The sequence below is a fragment of the Trachurus trachurus genome, assembly GCF_905171665.1.
Source record: "Trachurus trachurus genome assembly, chromosome: 13".
NCBI lineage: Eukaryota > Metazoa > Chordata > Actinopteri > Carangiformes > Carangidae > Trachurus > Trachurus trachurus.
Window position 1 is genome coordinate 2,641,892 of NC_139892.1, and position 12,404 is coordinate 2,654,295.

Below are 12,404 nucleotides of genomic sequence, written 5' to 3' on the forward strand. Positions count from 1 at the left end.
TGTATTAGACAGGACCAACTTATGGTCGGAGGATGATGAAAGGATACCTCCACAGCAAAGGGATACATGCCGCCGAAGGGAGAGTTGCAGCTGCACTGCAGGCTGTTCAGTCTCCTTATCACGAGGCCCGTCGCCAAGTGAGTATTCACATAAATTCCTCATACTTTGATTTCAAAAGTAACATAATGGGGGTGTAAAGCTTTGTTCAACTTTGTACTTTGATGTAGTGACCTTTCTTTTCTAACCCCCCAAAATGAAAGTTGTTTACAGTAGCTGATCAATAATGGATTACACAAGCATGATTGTAATGTGCTAATGTACAGATTTACTTGGCTAATATTTGTTATAGAAAATTTAAACAAAAATCCCCAAACCCCACTCACACAGCAAAGCACAATCAAAAAACTGAGTGCTTGTGATCATCAGCAATACCTGCAAGTGACCATTTCTCCTGCACTTTGTCGGTTTTGTAACTTCCTACCGCTGAGGCTTCTAAAACAAAGGTTCACCAACACAAAAGTTTCCAATTCACATTCAAGTCTGGTTTTGCTTGAGTTTATCAGTGCCATAACCCTGTGAAAGTATCAATCACTGTGATCAGACAGGATTACCAGGTCTGACCTTAACTGCCCTATCAACAGATTGCTGGTTTGCTTTGTGATACCCCATCTCCTTCTGTTGCTGTATCAAAGCATGGTTTATCAATTCTCATCATTATCAATTCTTCCATACTGTTCCACCTACTTCTTCAACATGTTATCTGTCAAAAACAAAGCAAAACTCACACACATCACCACCACCACCCCAAATCAAATAACCCATTTCAATTACAGTGAAACCATTTACCAAGAATTCTTATGTCTTTTCTCTAGGGCTTAAGGAACCTGAATCCTGCACCCTATCAAGCCGCATATTTTGGTCAAAAGATTCACATGGACCAGAAGATGGCCATGTATGGCGTTACGTATGTTTTGGCCATAGATGGATACAGTGGGAAGATTGTGGCAAATTCCACCATGCCAATAAAAAACAATCTCATTATATATGAGGAAGTGTACAGGTGAGTAGGTGTGTTAACCTTCACAGATGCACAAAGCTTTGTAATTATTGAAAAAACTCCTCTTCATTGATGAAAGTTTTTAACCACCTTCCTTCGAAACTATCTTTGGAATATCACAATGGTCTTTCATTTTAATCATACAATAACGTTATAGTATTAGAGTAAGTTAAAGTTAAGAAATTTGGATTGTGATTTCTCCTTATACAGTTATGTTGGAAAGAGTTGGAACCAACTTGAAATGGGCTGCATGAAACAATGTTCAGCTCATTTTAAGAAAATAAAATCCCAGTGTCACTTGGAAGTCTTTTCCCCTGTCTGCTTTTTATTATGTTTTTTAGGTAAATCCTTATTATACAATTTCTAATTAGAAATAGAATTAGAATTAGAAATACTTTATTTAATCCCCGAGGGGAAATTTAAAATGTCACAGAGCAGCAGCAAGACAATACAGACAACAACACAGATCACAACACACTGAGTAAAAATACATGAAGACATAAAAACAATTAAGCATGACACAGTTAAAGGATAATGAAAAAAAGTTAGAATGTGTGTGGTTGGTTTTATAAATGAAATGATACATACTCTAAAGTGGCACTGTAATAAGCTGCAGTCAGTTGATGGTAAATGGATGGACTTGTACTTATATAGCGCTTTCCTAGTCTCTTGGACCACTCAAAGCGCTTTACACTGTAGGTCACATTCACCCTTTCACACACACATTCATACAGCACTAGGCACAGTGCAGGAATCTAACCATTCACACACATTTGTACACCCAATGGACACATCGGGGGGCAAGTGTGGGTTAAGTGTCTTGCCCAAGAACACTTCGACATGCAGATTCTGAGACACTGCCTCATGACACAGTTACCTGGCTAAATCTGTCTGGTTAAGTTATTTTTATTTTTTATTTCCCTCTTCATTGATTATGCAGATTTTTAATTGATTTTCTCCTCTCTCTGTTCATGCAACAGAAAATATCAGGATACAGGTTTCGCCAAGACAGGGCACCATATCAACAAACAGCATCAACAAGGGAATTTTTGTTATGTATTTATCAGTACTAGGACAGTGAAGTGTTTGGGTTCTTGTTTGTTCCTCCTACAGTAGAGACTCCATCATCATGTATTTGTCATTTTAAGAGCAAGACCTAATTCTAAATATTTAAAGTTTATTTTTATGTTTTGGGACACAAGACTGCCGGCCTACCATGATAGAAATAAAAATGCAGAGATGGAGGGAGGTAAGCCCATCGTTGAATATCAGGTTTGTTGGAAGTGGTAATATAATACAATAGCTATAGCAAAGGCAGCCATGCTATTACGTTACATCATGTTCATAAGATGTGTAGTGACGCTATGTTGTGTTGAAATTAACAATCAGAATGTCCCGACAGTCAGCCTCCTTGCTGATTTTGCCGAATAATCTGATATAATTTTATTTACTGGAATTAGAAAAAGAAGAGTTCCCGCACACATGGCCAACTTGCAGAATTTATTGTATTGCAACGTTTCGGTGCTAGACCTTTTTCGGAAGCTCCTGTCCGTCCTCTTCCCAGTTCATTCAAATTTGACGAACCGGGAAGAGGAGCTTCGAGAAGCTTCTGCTACAAACAAGCTTGAAATATAGACTTATTTAATTTTTTTTCGGGACAATTTCGCATTTCGGGGCTTCAATACAAGACAAATAAATGTAATGAACCCACTGCTATGACTATACGGGTTATGGCAATGGGCCAATTTGCTAAAATGTTGAACTATCCCTTTAAGTCAGACATTAGCCACTAAAGATGACCATAGTTGAAGTTCTTAAATGAAGTTGCAGTAATTAAATATTTTCATAACCTTATGTGTCCTGTATTTGTTCCCTAGAATACATACAAGTGAAAGATGTCAAGTCCCGTCCACCTGAGAGTCTTCTTCAGCGGAGATGACGCCAGAAAAGGGATACCAGCATCTGTGGATCAACTTGTCCATGAGATAAAGACTGCTTATGGACTTGTGCAGCAGTTCAGACTGCAGTATAAAGATGCAGATTTTGGAAATGAATATGTCAGTCTTATGTCAACACTCCTCCGACTACCCCTGGAACACCCCACTCGCGCCATCTTTTCATTCAACCCAAGTGCAGCCGGCTGGAAAAGGCCGCACGGCAAACCCCACACGAGATGGCGAGATGTCATTAGGGAGGACTTACACCACCAAGGGCTCACTATGGAGGATGCAGCAGATCTGGCCCAAGATCGGGGTCAATGGCGAGCCCTGGTGAAACTGATCGGCTCCACGCACTGTGACAACCCCGTCGAGTGAGACGGGGTTGTCCTCACGCCGCAAGCGCAATAATAATAATAATATGTCAACAAGTGAAATAAGAGACAGGGATACTGTGAAAGTGGTATTTTTTGCATGTGAAGAAACTAGCTCCAGCATTCCAGGGACTCTACCATCTTGCAGCACCAGCACCCCACTGACTTCTCCTAATACACCCCAAAGCTCTGTGAACTCCTTCAGCTCTCCATCCTTGGACGAGGATGGGTTTTCCTCTGATCACTCGTTTGGCAGCGCGGACACGATCATTTTAGATCCAGCTCCAGAGTTAAGAACCTCTTCATGGCCTCCAGTCTTCATTGTTCCCAACTTTTCATATTTTGCTGAAATTCTACTTCAGAGAGCAAATGCAGAAATCAGAGCAAACGGCACTCTTCTTACCCCTCCCCCAAAGCTAAGAATGGATACTCTTGAAGGCATGGCTGAACTAGCCTGACTCTCGCCAGACCCTTGTAGTTCCGCAAAGCTACGCTGAGCTCCACACAAGGGTCTGGGACTGCTCCATAGGCGATTCATTTCAGAAGGCGGGGCCTTGTAAAAAAATCTTGTATGTGATTGGATAAACCACTTGTCCGTTATCTTGAATGACGTGCTACTTCAGCCACTCACATCGTAATCAACCCGTGACGCTTAATGAGAGCGACGCTGGGAACTACAAAACAGAACAGCCGACATATTGGATATACCGACAGAGCAGAAAGTTAGAGAACTTTTACTGTAACAACGCAAATGTCGGTAAACGATCGATGTCGTTTGTGCAATGAAAATCTGCGGATAAAAGGCTACATTGGGAACAGCAAGAAAATATTTCACAAAGACGCCAACGAAAAAAGCGTAGACGAACGTCTTACAGAACTTGGTTTGAAATTGTTAAACGTTCCGGAGAGACCGTGGCGAATATGCTTACGGTGCTTTCGCTTGATAGGGAAACTCGAAGACACTCTGTCCACTTTTAAAAGATGGCAAAAAGCTGAAGAGGAACTGAGTTCTGAACATGCATCTTCTTCGGCGACGACAGCGACATCAGAGAGTGCAAAGGTGTCTGTCGCACATAAACGGGGCAGGGTGCTGACTCCATCTAAATTGTGTCCCCATCCCCCAACACCTACTGCTCCACCAGCTCCTAAACTACCGAGGCCAACAAGTGAAGGCAGAGCACGACAAAGTGTCACTGAGGTAAGTCAAAGTCGTGAATCGAAAGACATGCAGTAGCTAATGATGTAAATCCGTGCAATGTAAGCACAATAAGAGCAGTTCTCAGTTCTCTCATTTATTGTCTAATGTAATGAAGAGTTTGTCGACTTGTTAACGTTAGTCCCATGTAGCTAGCTATTGAAGTAGGCTACCGAACCAAGGCTGTGGTCAGATTATGTAAGGAAAAGTAGCTGCCAGTGTCAAATATGCTGCAGCATACAACAAACATTGTTATGCATGTGAATAATAGTCACTGAGTACAGAAGAGTTTTGTTTTGTGTTTCAGGTGCTTGTCTATTATCCCTCCAAGTCAAAGGCTGAGAGGATAGCCTGTCAAGACCACACAGCAAGCATAGTGGAAGCTATAGCAAGGAACAACTGGAGTGGGGCTGCCAAACAGATCACAAGACACAAAGAATTAATTGGGCCCATCAATGAAAACATCCTGGACATCATAGAGGACGAGTGCAAGAAGATATGCAGTCCCTTCACTGATTTCATGCTGTCCAAGTCATCACCTGAGGATTTGAAGGCATTTTCCTTTGAGAAACTGCAAACTGATCTTCAGCGTGTGTCGCCTTTTTTGTTTTCAATCTTTTCGTGCATCACTAAACAGTCCACTAACATTGCTTGTGTTGCCGCAGCTATAGCTTTGAGAGGCAGACAACCCCGTTTGTCTGCCTTCTCATACTATGTGAATAGTGTCCTACAGTATGCTGGGGTGAAGAAGGCAGCCTTCAAAAGGCTTTGCAAATTAGGCATAACAACATCATATTCCAATGCTGTTAAAAAACAAACAGAACTGGCAAATACATGCAGAGAGGATTTTCATTTACTAAAATTAGCTAATGAAATATTCCTCAAGGAACATGATGAACATGAAGACACAAGCACAGCCAATGGCGGATCTGTTCCAGGGAGAGAAAACAAAGGTGCTCAAGGAGCTACCACATCAAGCACACCTGATGCTGTTGTGAGTGACCTGGATGAAGCAATGCATGGCATGAAGCAGTTTGTCTTGTCAGGTAAGAAAGGACTGATATTCATATTGTCAAATGTGTTCATCCATCCAGCTGTACAGGATATTACTATTATTGTCTAAAAGTAATAATAGTTGTGTAATTGTGCTTTGTGTCAACACACTGTGACGGTTTCAGTGTGAGGGTGCGTTTAGGTTTATGGTCGGGGTGCCAACCAGGTCTCTCTCCTGGTACGTAAGATTTTTTATATTATTTTGTTTTTGACCTAACACACTTTATACCACACACATATATCCAAAACCCCACAAAAGCAATACACACACAGTGTACAGCTCAATTAATCAACCAAAAACCAGCACTTGATCAACATAAACAACAAAAACAATCTTTGCAATGCAGCAGTCCAATAATCAAGTCCAACGCAAAATCAGTTCAATAATCAATGTTCAGTCTTTTATTTTGAAAGGGGAAAAAAGGAAGAAGAAAAAAACTCTTCAAAGAAAAAAACCCTTTCTGGAAACAACACAAAACCACAGGCCGAGTATAAGGAGGAAAAAAAACCCTGTTAACGCAGGAGGGAAAAAAAACGACTCGGTACCTGGGAGGACAGTCAGTCTAGTCGGGTCTGTCTGTCTGTCTGTCTGTCGGGGTGAAGCCTCCGCGCCGGGAGGAGGGTTTCAGGCGGCGGCTGCCGGTGTTGACGGTGGAGGAAGGAATCCGCTCAGGCCGCGGTGGTGAGGATTAACGCTCACGTTAACGGGAGGAGATCCAGAGATCCGGAAGACGGGATGTCGGTGTTGACGGCGGAGAAGGGCTCCATGCAGGTAATGCGGCGAGGATTAACGGCTCACTGTCTTTCTACCGAGCATAGGAGCTCCGACGCAACCGACCCACTCTCTGTCATCCAACCCGCACAGTGGCAGAGGCGGAGATTTAAAAGACCGGCGCCATTAGTGTCGGGACGAATCGGCGCCGCACAACGTACAGAGGGCGGACATGAGGGCGTGGACAGCCGGGCTGTCACACTCCTCCCCCCCTGAGAGAAGCCTGCACGTAGGAGGGCTTACTTTTTCCTTCCTCCCTCGTACACAACGGAAGTGGGGAAACCAGGAAAATCCTCCTCGTCACTGTCCTGCTGGAAGATGTCCAGGAGTCGTTGACGCTGCTTCCTGTCCACCTCTTCAGCCAGGGGATAACAGGGCTTAAGTTGGGCCACATTAACAATGCGGAGGTCCTCTCCTGTGTCCTCCAGGACAACTTCATAATTTAAAGGTCCAAGCTTCCTGGTGACGCGGTACGGGCCTTTCCAGCGAGGAGCCAATTTGGCGGTGAAGGACTTGTCAGCTCTCGAGTAAGGGTGAGTACGCAACCAAACACGATCATTTTCAGTGAGATTTCCTTCTCTTCTTCCTTTATCATAATTTTGTTTTTGTCGTTTCTTTGCCTTTTCCAGGTTGCTTTTCACAAGTTCCCGCAGCTCTGCAAGCTGGGTTGCGGTGGTGTAGGCAGGGGAGTCCGGACCACACAGCTGGGGACTCAGCTCAGCATCCATGGGTCCCTTCAGACAACGGCTGAGGTTGAGTTCTGCAGGGGTAACTCCGGTTGCTTCGTGCACCGCTGAGTTTAGTGCAAAACGGAATTCAGGTAGATATCTGTCCCAACTTTTGTGGTTTTCCCCCACATAGGAAGCGATCATAGCTTTGAGGTTGCGGTTGATCCTTTCTGTCAGGTTCGTCTGTGGGTGGTAAGGTGAGGTCCTCTTCCGCTGGAGGTTCCATCGCTCACAGATGTCGTCGAAGACAGAGGACATGAACTGCGGGCCTTGGTCGGACAGGATGAAGGTGGGAACCCCCCAGCGAGTCAGGATCTCCTTCCTGAGAACCTGGGACACTGTCTCTGCAGTGGCTGTCCGAAGGGGAAACATTTCGACCCATCTGGTGAAGTAGTCCACAAACACAATAAGGTAGAGGTTGCCAGCGGAGCTCCGAGGGAAAGGGCCCATTAGGTCAACTCCGAGCATTTCCCAGGGTTCGTGCACCATGGTTTGTTGGAGTTTACCTGGGGGTTTTCTGTTCTCAGGTTTGTGAAGCTGGCAGACATGGCAACATCGCACATGATCCCTCACGTCCATACTCATCCTGGGCCAATACACCAGAGCTTGCAGCCTTTTGTAGGTTTTATATCTCCCAAGATGGCCAGACAGGGGGTCATTGTGGTAGTGTTGGAGTAGCTGTGGTCGGAGTGAAGAAGGGATGTACACTTGGTACAAGGTTTTGTGAGGTAACTGCACCACTCTATACACTTTATCCTCCAAAATTGTAAACTTGGTGGTCTGTGTTTCATGCACTTCTCCTGTGTCTGTGATTTTCTCATACAGGCTGTGGATATCAGTATCTCCCTGCTGGGCTTTCCAGATGGCCTCATCGGTAACTTGGAGGTGCTTGGTTGTATCCCTCTGGGAGCGCAGCACGACAGCACAGGTGGCAGGGGACTGCGGAAGAGCATCGACAGGGGCCCGGGATAGTGCGTCAGGGACGGTATTGTATTTTCCTTTACGATATTCCACAGTGAAGGAAAATTCCTGAAGCCGAAGGGCCCACCGGATCAACCGAGTGCTGGGCTTGTTGGTTTTGAAAACCCAGACGAGGGAAGAGTGATCTGTCACCACGGTGAAATGTCTGCCATCCAAATAATACCGCCATTTCTCTAGGGCCCAGATCACAGCGAGACACTCCTGCTCGGTGGTGGAGTAATTCCTCTCCGCCTGATTTAAGGTCCGGCTGGCGAAGGCGATCACCTGTTCCGTCCCCAGTCCAGTCTGCTGAGCTAGAACAGCTCCCAACCCAATGTCACTGGCATCAGTGTAGACGATAAAAGGGAGGGTGAAGTCAGGATGTCCCAGTACTGGGGGAGAAATCAGGAGTTTCTTCAGGGCCTCAAAAGCTGCCTGACATGAAGCAGTCCAGATGAACTTGGCTCCTTTCCGCTTGAGAGCATTGAGTGGCTCGGTCAGCTGGGAAAAATTTGGCACAAACCGATGATACCAACCCGCCATCCCAAGAAACCTTTGGAGCTCCTTGATGGTTTGTGGGATGGGGAAGTCTTGCACGGCTTGTGTCTTCTCAGCGTCCACTTCAACTCCAGCGGCGGAAACAACATGGCCAAGGAACTTCAGGGAGGTCCGGAAGAACTGACTCTTCTTCATGTTTACCGTGAGGTTAGCTTCTTTCAGCTTATCCAGAATAGCTTGCAGGTCATAACTGTGTTGTTCAAATGTCGTTGAATATATGATGATATCATCCAGATATACAAAACAGATTTTCCCTCGTAGATCCGCCAGAACGAGCTCCATCAGCCGTTGAAAGGTTGCGGGGGCGTTTTTGAGCCCGAACGGCATCACCTTGAACTGATAGAGGCCAAAGGGGCAGACGAAGGCTGTCTTTTCCTTGCTGTTGAGTTCCATCTCCACCTGCCAGTAACCACTGTTGAGGTCCAAGGTAGTGAAAACAACAGCTCCGGCCAGGGATTCCAAAATCTCTTGGATGTTGGGCAAAGGATAGGCGTCAGTCTGTGTGGCTGTATTCAGCTTCCGGTAGTCGACGCAGAACCTTGGTTTTGGGTCGTTCTTTTTCGGCACCAAAACAACCGGAGCTCCATACGGTGAGATGGATGGCTCAATGATATCCTTCTCCAACATCTCCTCCACTTGTTCTTTAATGATTTGAAGTTTGGTTGGTGATACACGATAAGGTTTCTGTTTGATGGGCACGTCCTGTGTAAGATAAATTTTGTGTGTGAGCACGTTAGTACTGCCAAGTGCCGAGGTACAGACTTCAGAGTTTCTCTGTATTTGACACAACAACTGAATCTTTCCAAACTCATCCAGGGAAGCTCGGCTGATGGCGGTCTCCAGGAGGTCATGGCAAGGCGGCAGAGGTACCAGATCAACAGGAGCCACAGCAGAGAAAAAGGCAAGTTGATATTGATGCTCTACATTTGGTCTTGCTGGGGAATCTCGCAGAAACTGATACTGGCGCTTCTTGTTAGTTTTAAACCAGTAGCGACTGTCAGAGACGTCAAACTGCAGGCCGGAGAAGTAAATGAAGTTGAGCCCAACTACTGCAGGGAAAGCGAGGCTGTGGACAGGCAGGATAACGCAGGGTAAGGTTATTGATTGAGTCTGGACGGTGAGAGTCATCTCACTCCATCCTAATGGCTGTCGTCCCTCTCCATCTGCCAGGTAGAGAGGTCCCCTCGTCCAGGGCTTCATCGCATCCTGTGGCCTTTTGACTCCTGCCCACACACTCTCATTAATGAGGGTGTAGGAGGAACCGGTGTCCAGGATGGCAGCTCCTTTCCAGGGTCCAATGCTCAATGGCACCATCAGCTGGCAGGGGAGGGTACTGTCAGGGGGAGATGTAGGGGTGGCTGCTGCAGAGTGAGTATGGGGGACAAGGGATCCAAGGGTGGCATGAGCTCCGTGATTATATGAGGGTTTGTCTGCTTGCTGCTGCTGGGGTCTAGGGGAAGACGAAGCTCTGTTTTGGTTAAACTGGGGACAAGAGGCTGGGGCGTGGCTCCCTCTACAGCGCCAACAGTAAACTTGGGGGGGTCGGTTATGGCTGGGCTGGTTCTGTCTCCCAGGGTTTTCTCTGGAAGGGGGCGGTACAGTGGGGTCAGATGCAGTAGGTTTTGATGGGGGTTTCCTTAATGATTTCCTCTGTTCATACTGCAGCTGGTTCTCCCGGTCCTTTTCGAGTTGCTGACCCAGACGAACAAGCTCGTCCACGGAGATGACTCGGCTGCTCCTTAGCTGACTGGCAAGCTGCGGGTTTACATTTTTCAATATCAACTTAATGATTTCTTCCTCTTCAATGTGCGGTTTCCAGCGCTTACACAGGGCCTGGTACATGTATGCAAAGTCCCGAACACTTTCTCCTTCAGTCTGAACTCTGTTGCGCACTCGTTCGGCTAACTCATCTTCATAATCTTCCGACAGAAATGCAGCCCGGAATTGCACCTGAAAACCTCTCCAGGTCTGGACCTTGAGGCGGGCTACATCCCACCAGTCCCTCGCAGTCCCATGGAGCACGTTCCTCAGAGTGGCAAGGAGCTCCTCATCAGTGAGGGGGTTAAGGGCCAAGAAATCCTCACATCGCTCCAGGTACTGAAGGGGATCTGAGGGGTCGTTCAATCCTCCAAATGTAGGGAATTGTAGTTTGACAGGACATGGTCCCACAAACCTGCTCTTTGTTTCTCCTTGTATGCTGGATCCACCAGGCGACTCAAAATCTGCTGCCTGCAAGTCTGGATGGGCAGTGGAGTGTAGTCGGTGTCGGGCTGATGGGAGCTGTGGTAGCGGTGGCTGAGTCTGAACACTGGCATGCTCAAAGGAGGTGGAAATTTTAAGTGCAGTCACCTCCTCTGTCAGTGCTTTCATGGTGCCTTGGCAGCAGGATAGCTCCCCCTGCAGGTGAGTGATGGCGTCTGCCACAGGGGTGAAAGTGGAATGAAGATCCTTTAGTAGTTCTGTGTGATGATGTTTTAACCTCCAACCAAGAGCTGCATTGAATTGTGCCCGCATGTACTCAAACTGTTGTTCCAGGTGCTGGAAACCGTTAAGCTGTTGCTCATGTATCAGATCAGTTAGGGTTTCCGTTGCTCGTTCAGCATTTGTGGTGATTTGTGCTGACAGTTGTTTCATGTTTGCCTTTAGCTCCTGCTGGTGGCGATGTCCATCCTCTGACAGCTGTTTCAGCTGCTGCTGAATCCCAGACTCAGAGGCTTGGGCCAGAGGGGGAATGACAGGGAGTTCCAAGTTTCGAGGAATTAAAAGCGGTGCGAAGTCAGGTTGTACGGTGAGGTCCATGTCCAGCAATGAATGGGAAGTGAGGGGCAACTCCTGAGCAGCGTTGGGCTCCAGGGAGCCATCTATTTCAGGCAAGGTGGGGTAGTGAGTGGCCATTTTGTTTCCTTTGTTCTCCTTTTGTTTTCCCACAATAAATCCTCTCCACACTTGACACCGTTGCTTTTGTGTTTTTATTTGCTTTTGGGTTGGTTGCTCCTTTAAGCACAAGGTTCTCTTTTTTTTTTTTTTTTGTTTGGTTTGGTTTTGGTTTATTTTGAGGGTCCCATCTGGGGTGCCACTTTTTTATGTGACGGTTTCAGTGTGAGGGTGCGTTTAGGTTTATGGTCGGGGTGCCAACCAGGTCTCTCTCCTGGTACGTAAGATTTTTTATATTATTTTGTTTTTGACCTAACACACTTTATACCACACACATATATCCAAAACCCCACAAAAGCAATACACACACAGTGTACAGCTCAATTAATCAACCAAAAACCAGCACTTGATCAACATAAACAACAAAAACAATCTTTGCAATGCAGCAGTCCAATAATCAAGTCCAACGCAAAATCAGTTCAATAATCAATGTTCAGTCTTTTATTTTGAAAGGGGAAAAAAGGAAGAAGAAAAAAACTCTTCAAAGAAAAAAACCCTTTCTGGAAACAACACAAAACCACAGGCCGAGTATAAGGAGGAAAAAAAACCCTGTTAACGCAGGAGGGAAAAAAACGACTCGGTACCTGGGAGGACAGTCAGTCTAGTCGGGTCTGTCTGTCTGTCTGTCTGTCGGGGTGAAGCCTCCGCGCCGGGAGGAGGGTTTCAGGCGGCGGCTGCCGGTGTTGACGGTGGAGGAAGGAATCCGCTCAGGCCGCGGTGGTGAGGATTAACGCTCACGTTAACGGGAGGAGATCCAGAGATCCGGAAGACGGGATGTCGGTGTTGACGGCGGAGAAGGGCTCCATGCAGGTAATGCGGCGAGGATTAACGGCTCA

At 46.3% G+C, this 12,404-nt stretch overlaps 1 long non-coding RNA gene across 1 annotated transcript; it reads left to right on the top strand.

Annotated features, from left to right (window-relative positions):
- The first annotated feature begins 10,630 nt into the window (after positions 1-10,630).
- On the top strand, positions 10,631-11,414 carry LOC310995653. The gene is made up of 3 exons (XR_014595842.1): positions 10,631-10,728; positions 10,845-11,037; positions 11,281-11,414. It is a non-coding gene; the product is annotated as an uncharacterized lncRNA (long non-coding RNA).
- Positions 11,415-12,404: the final 990 nt, after the last annotated feature.